The following is a 15,159-nucleotide window of genomic DNA, read 5'->3' as shown; positions in this document are numbered from 1 at the left end:
ACCTAGAACATCTTTGTCCTGTAATAGGGATTCTACCTATGGGTTGGAGTTCCCGCACGGACCTGTTAGAGGGACGCACATTAACATGCGCTTGTAACTTCCTGTCTGAACTTCTAGTAAACACACGTTACTTGATAACCTGCTCTCCGTCTCATTATTACATAGTGATCTTCAAGGCATAAAGATTACACAACATGGTGTCAGAAGCTCGGACGAGCTCATAAGAAGAGAGAGAGAGAAAAAAAAGCGTGAAACGGACTAAACCTGTGAGTAAAAGACTCAAGATGGGAGACAAAGCTCCAGCATTAGCAATACCGCAGCTAGCGCCGCCAGGCAAGTTCGACTTTACAAACGCTAATGAATGGCCGAGATGGATGAAGCGGTTTGAACGCTACAGAATAGCGTCGGGACTGGAAAAGCAGTCGGAGGAATTTCAAGTGAATGCTTTCATGTATGCGGCGGGAGACGACGCCGAAGATATTCTGAATGTAATGCCTCTGACAGATGCACAGAAAAAGTCATACCAGCATGTCACGGAAGCCTTCTCCAGATACTGTGTCAGCAAGCGGAACGTTATATATGAAAGAGCCTGCTTCAACAAATGGAATCAAGAGCCCGGTGAGAGTGTGGAATCTTTCATCACTGCAGTGCACACACTTGCTGAACACTGTGAGTTTGGTGCCCTGAGAGAAGAGCTAATAAGGGACGAATAGTAGTGGGCATAAGAGATGCTAAGCTTTCAGAGAATTTACAGCTGGATCCTGATCTAACATTGGAAAGAGCAATAGTGAAAGTGAAACAAAGTGCAGCAATAAAGAAGCAACAGCCTGTGTTGAGAGGAACAGAGCAGGCAACAGGAGATGTGGAAGTAATATATAAAAAGGCCGCCAGGGGGCAGAAATGGACAAAAGAGAAAACTGACACACAGTCCTCAGAATGTGGCAGATGTGGAAATGCGAAAATGCATTTATGGAAGGATTGTCCGGCCTGTGATGCTGAGTGCAGGACATGTCATAAAAAAGGACATTTTGCAAAGAAGTGTAAATCTGGAAAACGTGTCCATGACATCACTCAAGCACACAAAGAGACTTATCAAGAGGATGATGATTTCTCTTTCCTGGGCGAAGTTAAATCAGAGGAAATCAATGATGAATGGATTGAGCTCTTACAGCTGAATGGACAGGAGGCTAGGTTCAAACTGGACACTGGGGCTGAAGTCACAGCAATTTCGAACAGCACATAGTCGAGTGAAAAGCATGGGAAACTACAGCCATCACGTAAAGTGCTGTATGGCCCGGGAAGATACAAATTGGATACAAAAGGCTGTTTTAAAGGGAAGCTGTCCATCAGAAAGAGAACAACAGAACAGCTCATTTATGTTGTTGAAGGACTAGCCAAAGCCCTACTAGGCCTGCCTGCAATAGAGGCTCTGGGACTAATAAAGCGTCTGCACACAGTCGAAGCCCAGCAGGAGGATGTCAAAGCTCAATACCACAAAGTGTTCTCTGGCTTGGGAAAATTAAAGGAGCCCCACAAGATTGTGCTAGAGCCAGAAGCAGTCTCATACACCCTGTCATCAACACGCCGCGTGCCCCTGCCCCTGCGAGACACAGTGCGAGCAGAGTTAGACCGCATGGAGAAAATGGGCGTGATTTCCAAAGTGATGCAACCCACACCATGGTGCGCCGGCATGGTAGTTGTTCCCAAGCCAAAAGGGAAAATACCAGTGCGGCTGTGCGTGGACCTAACAAAGTTGAATGAGTGGGTTCGACGTGAGAGGTACATCCTCCCAAAAGTGGATGAAACACTTGCCATGCTTGAAGGGGCGAAGATATTCACAAAGTTGGATGCAACCTCCGGCTTTTGGCAAATTCCATTGACAGAGGAAAGTAAGCTGCTAACGACCTTCATAACCCCGTTCGGGCGATATGCATTTAATCGGCTCCCGTTCGGGATTTCAAGTGCTCCTGAACATTTCCAACGCCGCATGTCTCAGATGTTGGAGGACTGCAAAGGCGTTGTGTGTCATGCCGATGACATCCTGGTGTATGGAGAAGACATATACCAACACAACGAGAGACTCCATCAGGTCCTGAAGAAGCTGGAAGCGGAAGGTCTGACGCTGAACAGTGAAAAATGTGAAGTTGCCAAGAATAGCATGATGTTCCTGGGCCACCGCATCACAGCAGCCGGTGTGGCCCCGGATCCCGGCAAAGTCAGAGCGATCATGGAGATGCCGGAGCCTACTGACGTCGAGGGAGTGAAGCGACTGATGGGGATGGCCAACTACATAGGCAAGTTTCTACCCCATCTGGCATCATACACTCGCCCAATCCAAGATCTGCAGAGTGAAAAAAATGAGTGGTGCTGGGAAGCGCCACAGGAAGAAGCCTTTCAGAGACTGAAAGCGGAGCTGATCTCTCCACGGGTATTGGCCCCATACTCACCCACAGCAGAGACGTGCGTGTCCGCTGATGCCTCTTCCTTCGGCATTGGGGGCGTGCTGACTCAAAAACAAACGGATGGAGCATGGAAGCCCATCATGTTTATCTCCAGAGGTCTGTCAGACGCAGAAAAGAATTACGCACAGATAGAGAAGGAGGCTTTGGCCGCTACGTGGGCTTGCGAGCGCCTGTCATCCTATCTTCTGGGGCTGAAATTCAGGCTAGAGACGGACCACAAGCCACTGGTGCCACTGTTGAGCTCCAAGGCACTAGATGAGCTCCCGCCCAGCGTGCTGCGGTTCCGACTGAGACTTCTGAGATTCACGTATGACGTCGTGCATGTGCCTGGTAAGCGCTTGATAACCGCAGACACATTATCAAGAGCTCCAGTGAAGCACACACTGACACAAGAAGAAGAGGACAATGAGAGAGAAGTCAAAGTGTTTGTGGATATGATCGTACAAAGCCTTCCTGCCACAGAAGCCAGGCTGAAGGTAATAGAAGAGAAACAGAAAGCCGACCCGATCTGTGCCAAGCTCATAAGATACTGCGAGACAGAGTGGCCCAAGAAAAATGATCTCCCACCAGAGCTGGGGGCTTACTGGCCGGAGAAAGCGAGCATCACCTTGGCCGGAGGGCTGCTGCTTAGAGGCCAGAGGATCGTGATTCCGCAGGAAATGAGACAAGAAATCCTCCAGGTCCTGCACAACGGCCACCAAGGGGTTGTTAAGTGCAGGGCAAGGGCCCGCCAGTCAGTCTGGTGGCCAGGAATTTCAGTTCACATCAATCAGCTGGTGGAGAAATGCGACACATGTTCACAGCACCGAGCAGAACACAGAGAGCCCCTGCTCACCACACCAGTGCAGGAGAGACCCTGGCAGCGAGTCGGTACAGACTTGTTCTCCTCATTGTGGATTATTTTTCGCGCTATATTGAGGTAACCCATCTTAATGTAGCTTCAGCTGAAACCGTCGTAGCTGCTCTTAAGGATGTATTCTGCCGACATGGGATACCAGAGACAGTCGTGTCCGACAATGGGCCACAATACAGCGGCTCACCCTTCAAGAACTTTGCCAAAGAGTATGGTTTCACCCATGTGACCAGCAGTCCACGCTATCCGCAGGCAAATGGAGAGGCGGAACGGGCAGTGGCTACGGTGAAAGGACTGTGGAAAGGAGGAGGTGACAAAGCAAAGGCGTTGTTGACATACCGCGCCACCCCCCTGGAGAGCGGCTATTCCCCTGCACAACTCGTCATGGGGAGACAGATTCGCTCCACCATACCACAGCTCACCAAAGCTCTACAACCTCGCTGGCCAAACATCAGGGAATTCAGGAAGTTGGAGAAGGGGACAAAGGAGAAACAACAACGGTACTACAACCGCCGCCACAGAGTTCGCCCCTTCCCACCGCTACAGTGTGGCCAAAAGGTGTGGCTCCCAAGCGAGAAGACACAAGGGACTGTCATACAACAGGCAACAACGCCCAGGTCATACATCGTAGACACCAAAAATGGACAGGTCAGAAGAAATCGCGCACACCTGCGCACACTTCACCAGCCAACACTTCAGAGGATGCCACCTGAGGTACCTGACACAACAGCTGCGCCAGGTAATGCTGACACACACACCCAGGAGCCAGCTCAAGGCACCAGAGACACTGGTAACATACATTCTGATGCTACAAAAACACCCTATGTGACTTCCTCAGGCAGAGTGTCACGTCCACCGGTGCGCCTGGACTGGTAAGAGACTCTTGTTAAAGACTGTTCGCTGATACAAGAGACTGTTCTAAAAAAAAAAAAAAAAAAAAGAGAATGGAAAGAAATGTGTTCTAAAAAATAAAAAGTTCTGTAAGAATGTATAACTGCATCTTCTGGGTTGTTAAAGAGAGAAAAAAAGAAAAGAAAAGTACAAATACCTATAGGAATGTATCACTGTTGAAAAAGAAGAGAAAGAAAAAGAGTTTGGTGTTTAAAGGATGTATTTGTACTTAAAGGGGGAGGTGTCCTGTAATAGGGATTCTACCTATGGGTTGGAGTTCCCGCACAGACCTGTTAGAGGGACGCACATTAACATGCGCTTGTAACTTCCTGTCTGAACTTCTAGTAAACACACGTTACTTGATAACCTGCTCTCTGTCTCATTATTACATAGTGATCTTCAAGGCATAAAGATTACACAACAATCTTTGGGCTGTGGACCCATGTTACTATGTCACAATTCTTTGTGAGACCTGAATGTTTTATATGATACTCCCCAAGCAGAAAATTATAATCATGACAGTAGTCCGAGATAATTTACAAATTTTTAGAAATCCATCTTTCTTTCTTATTCTTAGTACTTATTAGGATTTTGCTTACATTATTGCAGGACTGGAGGTGTACTGCTGCAGTGAAAGTACTGACATCATATTTGGGGGACAAGTTACCAAATAGTTACAAAGTTAAGCGAGAGAGCCGACGCAGGTGATACTGATTGAGGACGCCGAAGTGACACCGGGAGCTATGATGGTCACACATGACACGAAGCTACGGTTTCTTGATGACAGCACATCAACAATAGGATATCTGATCAACTACATGCAACACTATCACTATTACCAAGCATCCTTTAAATGAAAACCAGAACAAGCGACATCCGAAATGGTCCACCTCAAGCAGACGCCACAGAGCTGTGTATCACCAAGCCAACCGTGCCCCGGTTCAGAGCCATGCCACGACAGATAGCGGGGAAGATCAAGAAGAAGATAAAGACCAGTGAATTAATGGACTGTAATCTTTACCCTGCCTAAACAGAGATAACTCATAGCTGGAGTCCAAACTTGACTCCAACAACCCAAGACACCTTTGGAGAGGACTCCATGCTGCTTCTGACTTCAAGGGGGGGAAACAGCACACCACAAACACCTCACCCATCCTGTCGGATGAACTAAACATTGTGCATTGCAAATTAGCCTTGGGCTAAAAATGCTGTGGCACAGGACATCAGATATTTTGGTAATCATTATGTATGATCTGTCCCTACACAAATAAATAAATTAAATTAAGCTGGTCATATCACACATCCGCCCCACACTCCCACTAACGACAAGCCCCTACAATTTGCATACCGCCCCAACAGGAGCACAGCGGATGGTCCAAAATCCTCAGGGACTTCTACAGAGGCACCATTGAGAGTCTGCTGACCAACTGTTTCACTACCTGCTACGGGAACTGTACCACCATGGACCACAAGGAGCTGAGAAGGGTGAGGCGCGTGTCCCAGCACGTGACAGGATGTGAGCTGCTGAAACTGCAGGAACTGTACAATCAGCAGTGCCTCAGGAAGTCCCGGAAGGACACAACCCACCTGCACAACAGCCTGTTCTCCCTGCTGCCCTCAGGGAGAAGATACAGAGTCCCCAAAGCACGCACAAACCGTATGCAGAATAGTTTCTTTCCACAGGCCACGAGACTCCTCAATAAATAACACACACTCTCTCACACACACACACACACACACACACACACACACACACACACACACACACACACACACACACAATAGTTCAGTGGTTGGAACCCTAAGTGGGGTCGCCTAGAATTCAAATAGGGTCACCTGAAATTTCGTCTTTTTTTCTTCTTCTTTTGTCTTTTTTTACATCACACACAATTTAATACACTGCTAAAAAATTAAGGAACACTTTGAAAACACATCAGATCTTAATGGGGGGGAAATCATGCTGGATATCTTTCCTGACATGGACTGGGTAATGTGTTAGGAATGAAAGGATGCCACATTGTTTGGAAATGAAAATGATCAACCTGCACTAGAGGGGCAACAATGAGACGACTCCCAAAACAGGAAGTGTTTTACAGGTGGAGGCCACTGACATGTTCCCCTCCTCATCTTTTCTGACTGATTTCTCACTAGTTTTGCATTTGGCTATAGGGGCAGCATGGTGCGCTACCTGGACCCTACAGAGGTCAGTGTCACTACTGGTAGCATGGTGCGCTACCTGGACCCTACAGAGGTCAGTGTCACTACTGGTAGCATGGTGCGCTACCTGGACCCTACAGAGGTCAGTGTCACTACTGGCAGCATGGTGCGCTACCTGGACCCTACAGAGGTCAGTGTCATTACTGGCAGCATGGTGCGCTACCTGGACCCTACAGAGGTCAGTGTCACTACTGGCAGCATGGTGCGCTACCTGGACCCTACAGAGGTCAGTGTCACTACTGGCAGCATGGTACGCTACCTGGACCCTACAGAGGTTGCACATCCAACTCCTCCAGGATGGCACATCAATATGTGCCATTTACAGGTTTGCTGTGTCTCCCAGCACAGTCTCAAGAGCATGGAGGAGATTCCAGGAGACAGGCAGTTACTCTAGAGCCGTTTTCCCACATGCGTACCGGAAAATTACCTGTAAGTCAATATCGGACATTTCCCTTCACACCTCTCCTCTCGCATGTCGGAATCTACCAGCGAAATTGCCTGTATGTGGGGGGTGGGGGCGGCACTGCAGAGCGAGTGGGGAGTGACGTGTCGGCAAAACTCCGAATGGGGAAATAAGTTTGCTTGTTTATCCATTCACCTGCGTCGCGTTGAAGCACTTTTTACAGACTGGCTTCGTTTGATGTGTCCGGGCTTGCCTTCGCTGTCGGCAAGTAAGCAAAATACTTCCACAATTCGCTTAGTGCATTTGCTTAGTCCCCGTCGGGCTGTGACTGAAGGAGGAGGACGGACTGTGGCCAGAGAGCGAGCAGAGAGGAGAGGGGAAAATCAGCACACCCACACATGAAGCTGACATAGGCTACTGCTCTTATTATCACAAGATCATTTCGCCAGTTTGCTTTAATGTGCGCGAATGATTAGATTATGCCCGCTGGAACATTAAGCAACGTGTGTACACCTCGCCCATGAGAGTGTCGCGGAAAATGACTGCACCCGTTTCTCACTAGTATCCGCTAAAGCGCATACCGCTCTTCTGACTGGGTCAAAAGTGGTGAAATGCGCCTTTCTCACATGCAGGCATTAGACCACGTTCCGGTCATTTTGCGGTACAAAGCGCATGTGGGAAAAGGGCTTAGGAGAGCTGGACAGGGCCGTAGAAGGTCCTTAACCCATCAGCAGGACCGGTATCTGCTCCTCTGTGCAAGGAGGAACAGGATGAGCACTGCCAGAGCCTTACAAAATGACCTCCAGCAGCCCACTGGTGTGAATGTCTCTGACCAAACAATCAGGGTGGCCTGATTGCCCGACGTCCTGTAGTGTGTCCTGTGCTCACTGCCCTGAGGGCCCGACGTCCTGTAGTGTGCCCTGTGCTCACTGCCCTGAGGGCCCGACGTCCTGTAGTGTGCCCTGTGCTCACTGCCCTGAGGGCCCGACTTCCTGTAGTGTGCCCTGTGCTCACTGCCCTGAGAGCCCAACGTCCTGTAGTGTGTCCTGTGCTCACTGCCCTGAGGGCCCGACGTCCTGTAGTGTGCCCTGTGCTCACTGCCCTGAGGGCCCGACGTCCTGTAGTGTGTCCTGTGCTCACTGCCCTGAGGGCCCGACGTCCTGTAGTGTGCCCTGTGCTCACTGCCCTGAGGGCCCGACGTCCTGTAGTGTGCCCTGTGCTCACTGCCCTGAGGGCCCGACTTCCTGTAGTGTGCCCTGTGCTCACTGCCCTGAGAGCCCAACGTCCTGTAGTGTGCCCTGTGCTCACTGCCCTGAGGGCCCGACGTCCTGTAGTGTGCCCTGTGCTCACTGCCCTGAGGGCCCGACATCCTGTAGTGTGCCCTGTGCTCACTGCCCTGAGGGCCCGACGTCCTGTAGTGTGCCCTGTGCTCACTGCCCTGATTGCCCGACGTCCTGTAGTGTGCCCTGTGCTCACTGCCCTGAGGGCCCGACGTCCTGTAGTGTGCCCTGTGCTCACTGCCCTGAGGGCCCGACGTCCTGTAGTGTGCCCTGTGCTAACTGCCCTGAGGGCCTGACGTCCTGTAGTGTGCCCTGTGCTCACTGCCTTGAGGGCCCGACGTCCTGTAGTGTGCCCTGTGCTCACTTCCCTGAGGGCCCGACGTCCTGTAGTGTGCCCTGTGCTCACTGCCCTGAGAGCCTGACGTCCTGTAGTGTGTCCTGTGCTCACTGCCCTGAGGGCCTGACGTCCTGTAGTGTGCCCTGTGCTCACTGCCCTGAGGGCCCGACATCCTGTAGTGTGCCCTGTGCTCACTGCCCTGAGGGCCCGACGTCCTGTAGTGTGCCCTGTGCTCACTGCCCTGATCGCCCGACGTCCTGTAGTGTGCCCTGTGCTCACTGCCCTGAGGGCCCGACGTCCTGTAGTGTGCCCTGTGCTCACTGCCCTGAGGGCCCGACGTCCTGTAGTGTGCCCTGTGCTCACTGCCCTGAGGGCCTGACGTCCTGTAGTGTGCCCTATGCTCACTGGTCCGACACTGGTGCCCTGTGCTTTTCACAGATGAGAGCAGGTTCAACCTGAGCACATGTGACAGATGTGAAAGAGTCTGGAGACGCCACAAAGCAAGTCAATAGTGTCTGGCAACATGGAAATTATGACTCTATATATTTAGCTGATTGATGGATAGTTTCCCATTCGGTTCCTCTGTTTTGGCCGCTTCTTCTAGTTCACTTTTGGGACATGGAAGAATGTGCTGATGAGAGGGGAAATCCTCTGTGGTGACACAGCGCGAGCTTCGCTGTCTTGCTGGTTGCACCTCTGTCTGCTCCCCTCTCTCTCTCTCTCCTCGCCTGCTCGCATGGAGACGACTCTATATCCTACATGAATATTATTCTCCGGGGCGTACGAGCAGGCGAGGAACATCCCTATATGGAGGTTTGCGCCAAGGTGACGGCAAGCACAGCAGGGCAACACGCCCACAATTAGCGTTGCGTGTGGCACTATTCGGGCACAAAACGTGTGCTAACGCAAAATTCCCGCCTTTACGACGATAGAGCCCTTCCACTGACAAGTGGACACTTTTGGACACTTTTTTATATTTATTCTATGCTACCCTATTTTAATACTTTATTCCTTCTACTTAATTACTTTTATTATTTTACTGTTTGCCTTAATTGCCCTTTACATAGGCTACACTGTTTACACTGTTTACACTGTTTACACGGTTTACACTGTTTGCCCTAGTTAACTGTTGGCGTATTGCCTTATTTGTTGTTTGCTGTGATTTTGTACCTAACAACCTTATGTAACCTTATGTAGCCCACAGCATAATAATTTCACACGTGTCTACTTGTACAATGGAGTGACAATACAAATCTTGAAACTTGACTTGCAAACACATAAGTAAGTTTCACTCTCACGTCAGTACACTAGGGGTAGGGATTTCAACTTACAGCTAATGGTAAGGGACATTGTTGGTTAAGCCTTAGTGATGATTAGGTTAGGCATAAGATAACTTAGTAACTCCTAATGGTAACAACTAGTCGTGACACCGTAGCCTTTGTCCTTTTTGTAACAGGTTGATTTCAGTTGATGGTGAAGAACAAGATGTGTTTGTGTGTAGCTGAAGTCAAAGGTGTTGTTACTCCTTTACACACCATGAATATGGAGTCCAGGTCTGTTTGATGCTCCTGGGCAGTCGGACCACTGGAACCCTCTGACCGCTCCTGGTTGACTCTGTTGAGAAGACATGATGTATAAGGTCATACAGGGCGCACACACGCTCTCTCCTGCTGCATCTTGATAGAAACATTATGAACATTGTGAAGGTATCTGTGTTTTTATGAAGAAGAAGATATGAAGAACAATTTCATGTTTTCATTAATGCTAAAATACAGAGAAAATAATTACTTATTTTCAGAAGGATGTTTTGGCCGCATGAAGGACCGAGCCTCCGTCGTGCGCTGTTTCTCTACCCCTGACCAGCCAATCAGAGTGATTTCTGTCACCAATGATCCAATGCCAATTCAAAGCCGCCGACAAAGCCAACTAGTGTCAACGGTCCGGGACACACCGCAAATACTAGAGCTATCTATCTATCTATCTATCTATCTATCTATCTATCTATCTATCTATCTATCTATCTATCTATCTATCTATCTACTGTATCTATCTATCTATCTATCTACTGTATCTATCTATCTATCTATCTATCTATCTATCTATCTATCTATCTCTGATGACTGTGAATCGGACAACAGTATACAATAAATATAGATGCATAAAGGAGACAGAGTGTGCAACGCATTTTTCTACTTAAGTTCACTCCCAGTGGTCGGCACCTTACCACAACCTTTGGTGTGCGACGGTGTGTTACTTTTCCTTTGATGTGAATCTGACAACAGCATCTAAAATAAATACCTTTTATCAGTAGACTGCTGTCCATCTTTGAAGTTAAAAGGGTGAAACATAGACCAGTCACTCTTCATGGACACACAGCTGGGCTCAGGGGAGTCTGCTCTCTCCTGCTGCATCCTGAGAGAAACACATTATGGACATTTATTGTGAAGGTATGTGTGTCTTTATGAAGGAGACAGTTTCATGTTTTACATTCTTGTTTATGTTCCAGGGCCGAATAATATGGTATCTGCTGAAACCATAACTGACAACTTCAGTGTTGCGCTGTCCCATTCAGCAGATCAACCGTTTGTTTGTCTTGCGGATTTTAATACACAGCCTTCAACTAACCTGAGGATTTTTATTGTGAAGAGAAAGAGAACAGAATCAGAATCAGAAACACTTTATTGCCAAATGCATCACAAGGACAGACAGGAATTCATTCTGGTCCATCAGCACACTCGACAAGATACAAATAAACATACATACATATACGACAGTGAAGACAAGACTCAGGACATGAACGAGCATGTTACCACAACCAATAGTTTTGACTGAAAAATGCAGCTATGCACTCATAAAAACAATAAAATCACCAGAACTAGGATAAAAAATTTAAATATAGAGATGCATGGATTAAAATAGTAAGATAAAGTGCTCTGACAAAAAAGGGTGGAACGAGGGGGGGGGGGGGGGGGGGGTCCATGACCTCAGATGTGATTGGACTTGTTGAGGAGAGAGACAGCCCTCGGGAAGAAGCTGTTTAGGTGGCGTGTGGTTCTGGTTTTGATATACAGCCGTGATTTTTGAGCGAGAAGAGAAGAAGAGAGGAAGGGAGTGAAACAGAGCAGAGCTGTGTGTGTGTGTGTGTGTGTGTGTGTGTGTGTGTGTGTGTGTGTGTGTGTGTGTGTGTGTGTGTGTGTGTGTGTGTGTGTGTGTGTGTGTGTGTGGCATCTAGACTGGCCAGTGGAGCGTGACGTAGGGCTGCATCCCCCAAAAGTTGTATCGCCCTGAGCTCTCTCGCCATACAACCTATGCGTGTTTTTCACACACCCTGCGTCGCCCACTGCCGGAGCCTGTCGGACTACCCCCATTGACTATGAATGGAGCACGGAGGGCCAATGCAAGCGTCAGATTGTGTCTGAATGAGCCCTAAGTCTTCTGTTTCGGGAATCTACTCAACCTCCTACAATTTGCTTATAAATGGCACAGGGGGACAGAGGACACGCCTCTCACTATGATGGACCAATAGCCAGACACCTACAACAATCAAAAGCATTTTGAATTTGGATTCTAACACTATGCAAATTGACACACATTTAGAACGACTTATTAAGATGAACATGAATGGTGGCCTCAAGATAGTTTTTACTATTTTACTATTCAGATGAGCTTGTGTTACAGTGGGGTGCGTGTTGCCACCATTTCTGTTTTGCGCTTACAGAAGCCTTACACCAATGAAATGACTGTTCAGAATCAGAATCACTTTTGATTTGATGTGAAATGACTCTTCACAGCAGTAATGTCAAGCAGTTTAAATATGCTGATGATACGGTCTTGGTTGTCTTCTCGTGGATGACAATACCAGCCAGGTCACTATACTGTACTGCAGGATGCTTACTCCAGCCAGGTCACTATACTGTACTGCAGGTTGCTTATCCCAGCCAGGTCACTATACTGTACTGTAGGATGCTTACTCCAGCCAGGTCACTATACTGTACTGCAGGTTGCTTACTCCAGCCAGGTCACTATACTGTACTGCATGATGCTTACTCCAGCCAGGTCACTATACTGTACTGTAGGATGCTTACTCCAGCCAGGTCACTATACTGTACTAAAGGATGCTTATGCCAGCCAGGTCACTGTACTGCAGGATGCTTACTCCAGCCAGGTCACTATACTGTACTGTAGGATGCTTACTCCAGCCATGTCACTATACTGTACTGTAGGATGCTTACTCCAGCCAGGTCACTATACTGTACTGCAGGATGCTTACTCCAGCCAGGTCACTATACTGTACTGCAGGATGCTTACTCCAGCCAGGTCACTATACTGTACTGTAGGATGCTTACCCCAGCCAGGTCACTATACTGTACTGTAGGATGCTTAATCCAGCCAGGTCACTATACTGTACTGTAGGATACTTACTCCAGCCAGGTCACTATACTGTACTGTAGGATGCTTACCCCAGCCAGGTCACTATACTGTACTGCAGGATGCTTATCCCAGCCAGGTCACTATACTGTACTGCAGGATGCTTACTCCAGCCATGTCACTGTACTGTACTGTAGGATGCTTACTCCAGCCAGGTCACTATACTGTACTGCAGGATGCTTCCTCCAGCCAGGTCACTGTACTGTACTGCAGGATGCTTACTCCAGCCAAGTCACTATACTGTACTGCAGGATGCTTACTCCAGCCAAGTCACTATACTGTACTGCAGGATGCTTACTGCAGCCAGGTCACTGTACTGCAGGATGCTTACTCCAGCCAAGTCACTATACTGTACTGCAGGATGCTTACTCCAGCCAGGTCACTATACTGTACTGCAGGATGCTTACTCCAGCCAGGTCACTATACTGTACTGTCGGATGCTTACTCCAGCCAGGTCACTATACTGTACTGCAGGATGCTTACTCCAGCCAGGTCACTATACTGTACTGCAGGATGCTTACTCCAGCCAGGTCACTATACTGTACTGCAGGATGCTTACTCCAGCCAGGTCACTGTACTGTACTGCAGGATGCTTACTCCAGCCAGGTCACTGTACTGCCGGATGCTTACTCCAGCCAGGTCACTATACTGTACTGCAGGATGCTTACTCCAGCCAGGTCACTATACTGTACTGCAGGATGCTTACTCCAGCCAGATCACTATACTGTACTGCAGGATGCTTACTCCAGCCAGGTCACTATACTGTACTGCAGGATGCTTACTCCAGCCAGGTCACTATACTGTACTGCAGGATACTTACTCCAGCCAGGTCACTATACTGTACTGCAGGATGCTTACTCCAGCCAGGTCACTGTACTGCAGGATGCTTACTCCAGCCAGGTCACTGTACTGTACTACAGGATGCTTACTCCAGCCAGGTCACTGTACTGCAGGATGCTTACTCCAGCCAGGTCACTATACTGTACTGCCGGATGCTTACTCCAGCCAGGTCACTGTACTGCAGGATGCTTACTCCAGCCAGGTCACTATACTGTACTGTAGGATGCTTACTCCAGCCAGGTCACTATACTGTACTGCAGGATGCTTACTCCAGCCAGGTCACTGTACTGTACTGCAGGATGCTTACTCCAGCCAGGTCACTATACTGTACTGCAGGATGCTTACTCCAGCCAGGTCACTATACTGTACTGCAGGATGCTTACTCCAGCCAGGTCACTATACTGTACTGCAGGATGCTTACTCCAGCCAGGTCACTATACTGCAGGATGCTTACTCCAGCCAGGTCACTATACTGTACTGTAGGATGCTTACTCCAGCCAGGTCACTATACTGTACTGCAGGATGCTTACTCCAGCCAGGTCACTATACTGTACTGTAGGATGCTTACTCCAGCCAGGTCACTATACTGCAGGACTGGCATCGGGGGAAGTGATCTGGAAATTAATGTGGCCAAAACAAAAGGACTCCTAATACAAATAAAATCACAGGGAACCAGTATCACTCCTGTCATACTCAATAACCAGCCTCAAGTCCAACACTTCAAGTAGCTAGGCACAGTTATTGCAATTCACAAACAACTGCAATATATTTGACACAGAAAGGGTAAACAGATAACTGCAGATCCTCACACCCTCTACAGGCTAAACAGATAACTGCAGATCCTCACACCCTCTACAGCAGTGATACTCAACCCAATGCTGAGTATCACTGCTGTAGAGCCACATTTATGGTAAAATAAATAAATAAATAGCCTAAATAAAAATCTAAACAAATAAAAGGAGGAAAGGGATTTTTGGGGGGATTGTGGCTCTTGCAAATATTTTTTGTTGGTCAATGTGGCTCCTGAGTTGGGCAAGGTTGAGTACCACTAACCTGACGCTGCCAGATGGACGGATTAGCTCCACATTACGTTTCACTAAACCAGTCGATCTGGGAATGCAGTAACCCGACCCGCTGACGGAGGCGGGCACTTTTTCCAAGCTACTTGGCAGGTGATTGGATGACCCATCTGTCTATCACCGCTGGTGCGTGTTAACTTCAACCAATCAGATCGCCATGCCTCTGACGTCACGTTTGCGACCGGAGGAAGGTGCCTGTGCCTGATCTCCGTGGTAGTCTATCATTGATTGAGTCCTCACCGTCCTCATCGTCGTAAAGTCGCCTTCGAAGCATGACGTTCAATTATAACGAACTAGTGGCTTAGCCTTCCCAAATGTTGAGGGTCGTTTTTTAGAATTTAATACATAGAATTGGGAACGTTACATTTC

The 15,159-nt window shown here is 48.4% G+C and overlaps 1 protein-coding gene across 1 annotated transcript in view; it reads right to left on the bottom strand.

The window, feature by feature from the left end:
- The window catches only part of LOC310775920 (NLR family CARD domain-containing protein 3-like), a gene marked incomplete at its 3' end in the record, with an annotated part of 420,457 nt that overhangs the window by 184,657 nt on the left and 220,641 nt on the right, over positions 1-15,159 (bottom strand). The gene's annotated exons all lie outside the window — the stretch shown is intronic.

Source organism: Poromitra crassiceps (assembly GCF_964638095.1).
Source record: "Poromitra crassiceps genome assembly, chromosome: 4".
In the NCBI taxonomy this organism is placed as follows: Eukaryota; Metazoa; Chordata; class Actinopteri; order Beryciformes; family Melamphaidae; genus Poromitra; species Poromitra crassiceps.
The sequence above is the reverse complement of the archived record's forward strand: the minus strand, read 5'-3'. Positions and strand labels throughout refer to the sequence as shown.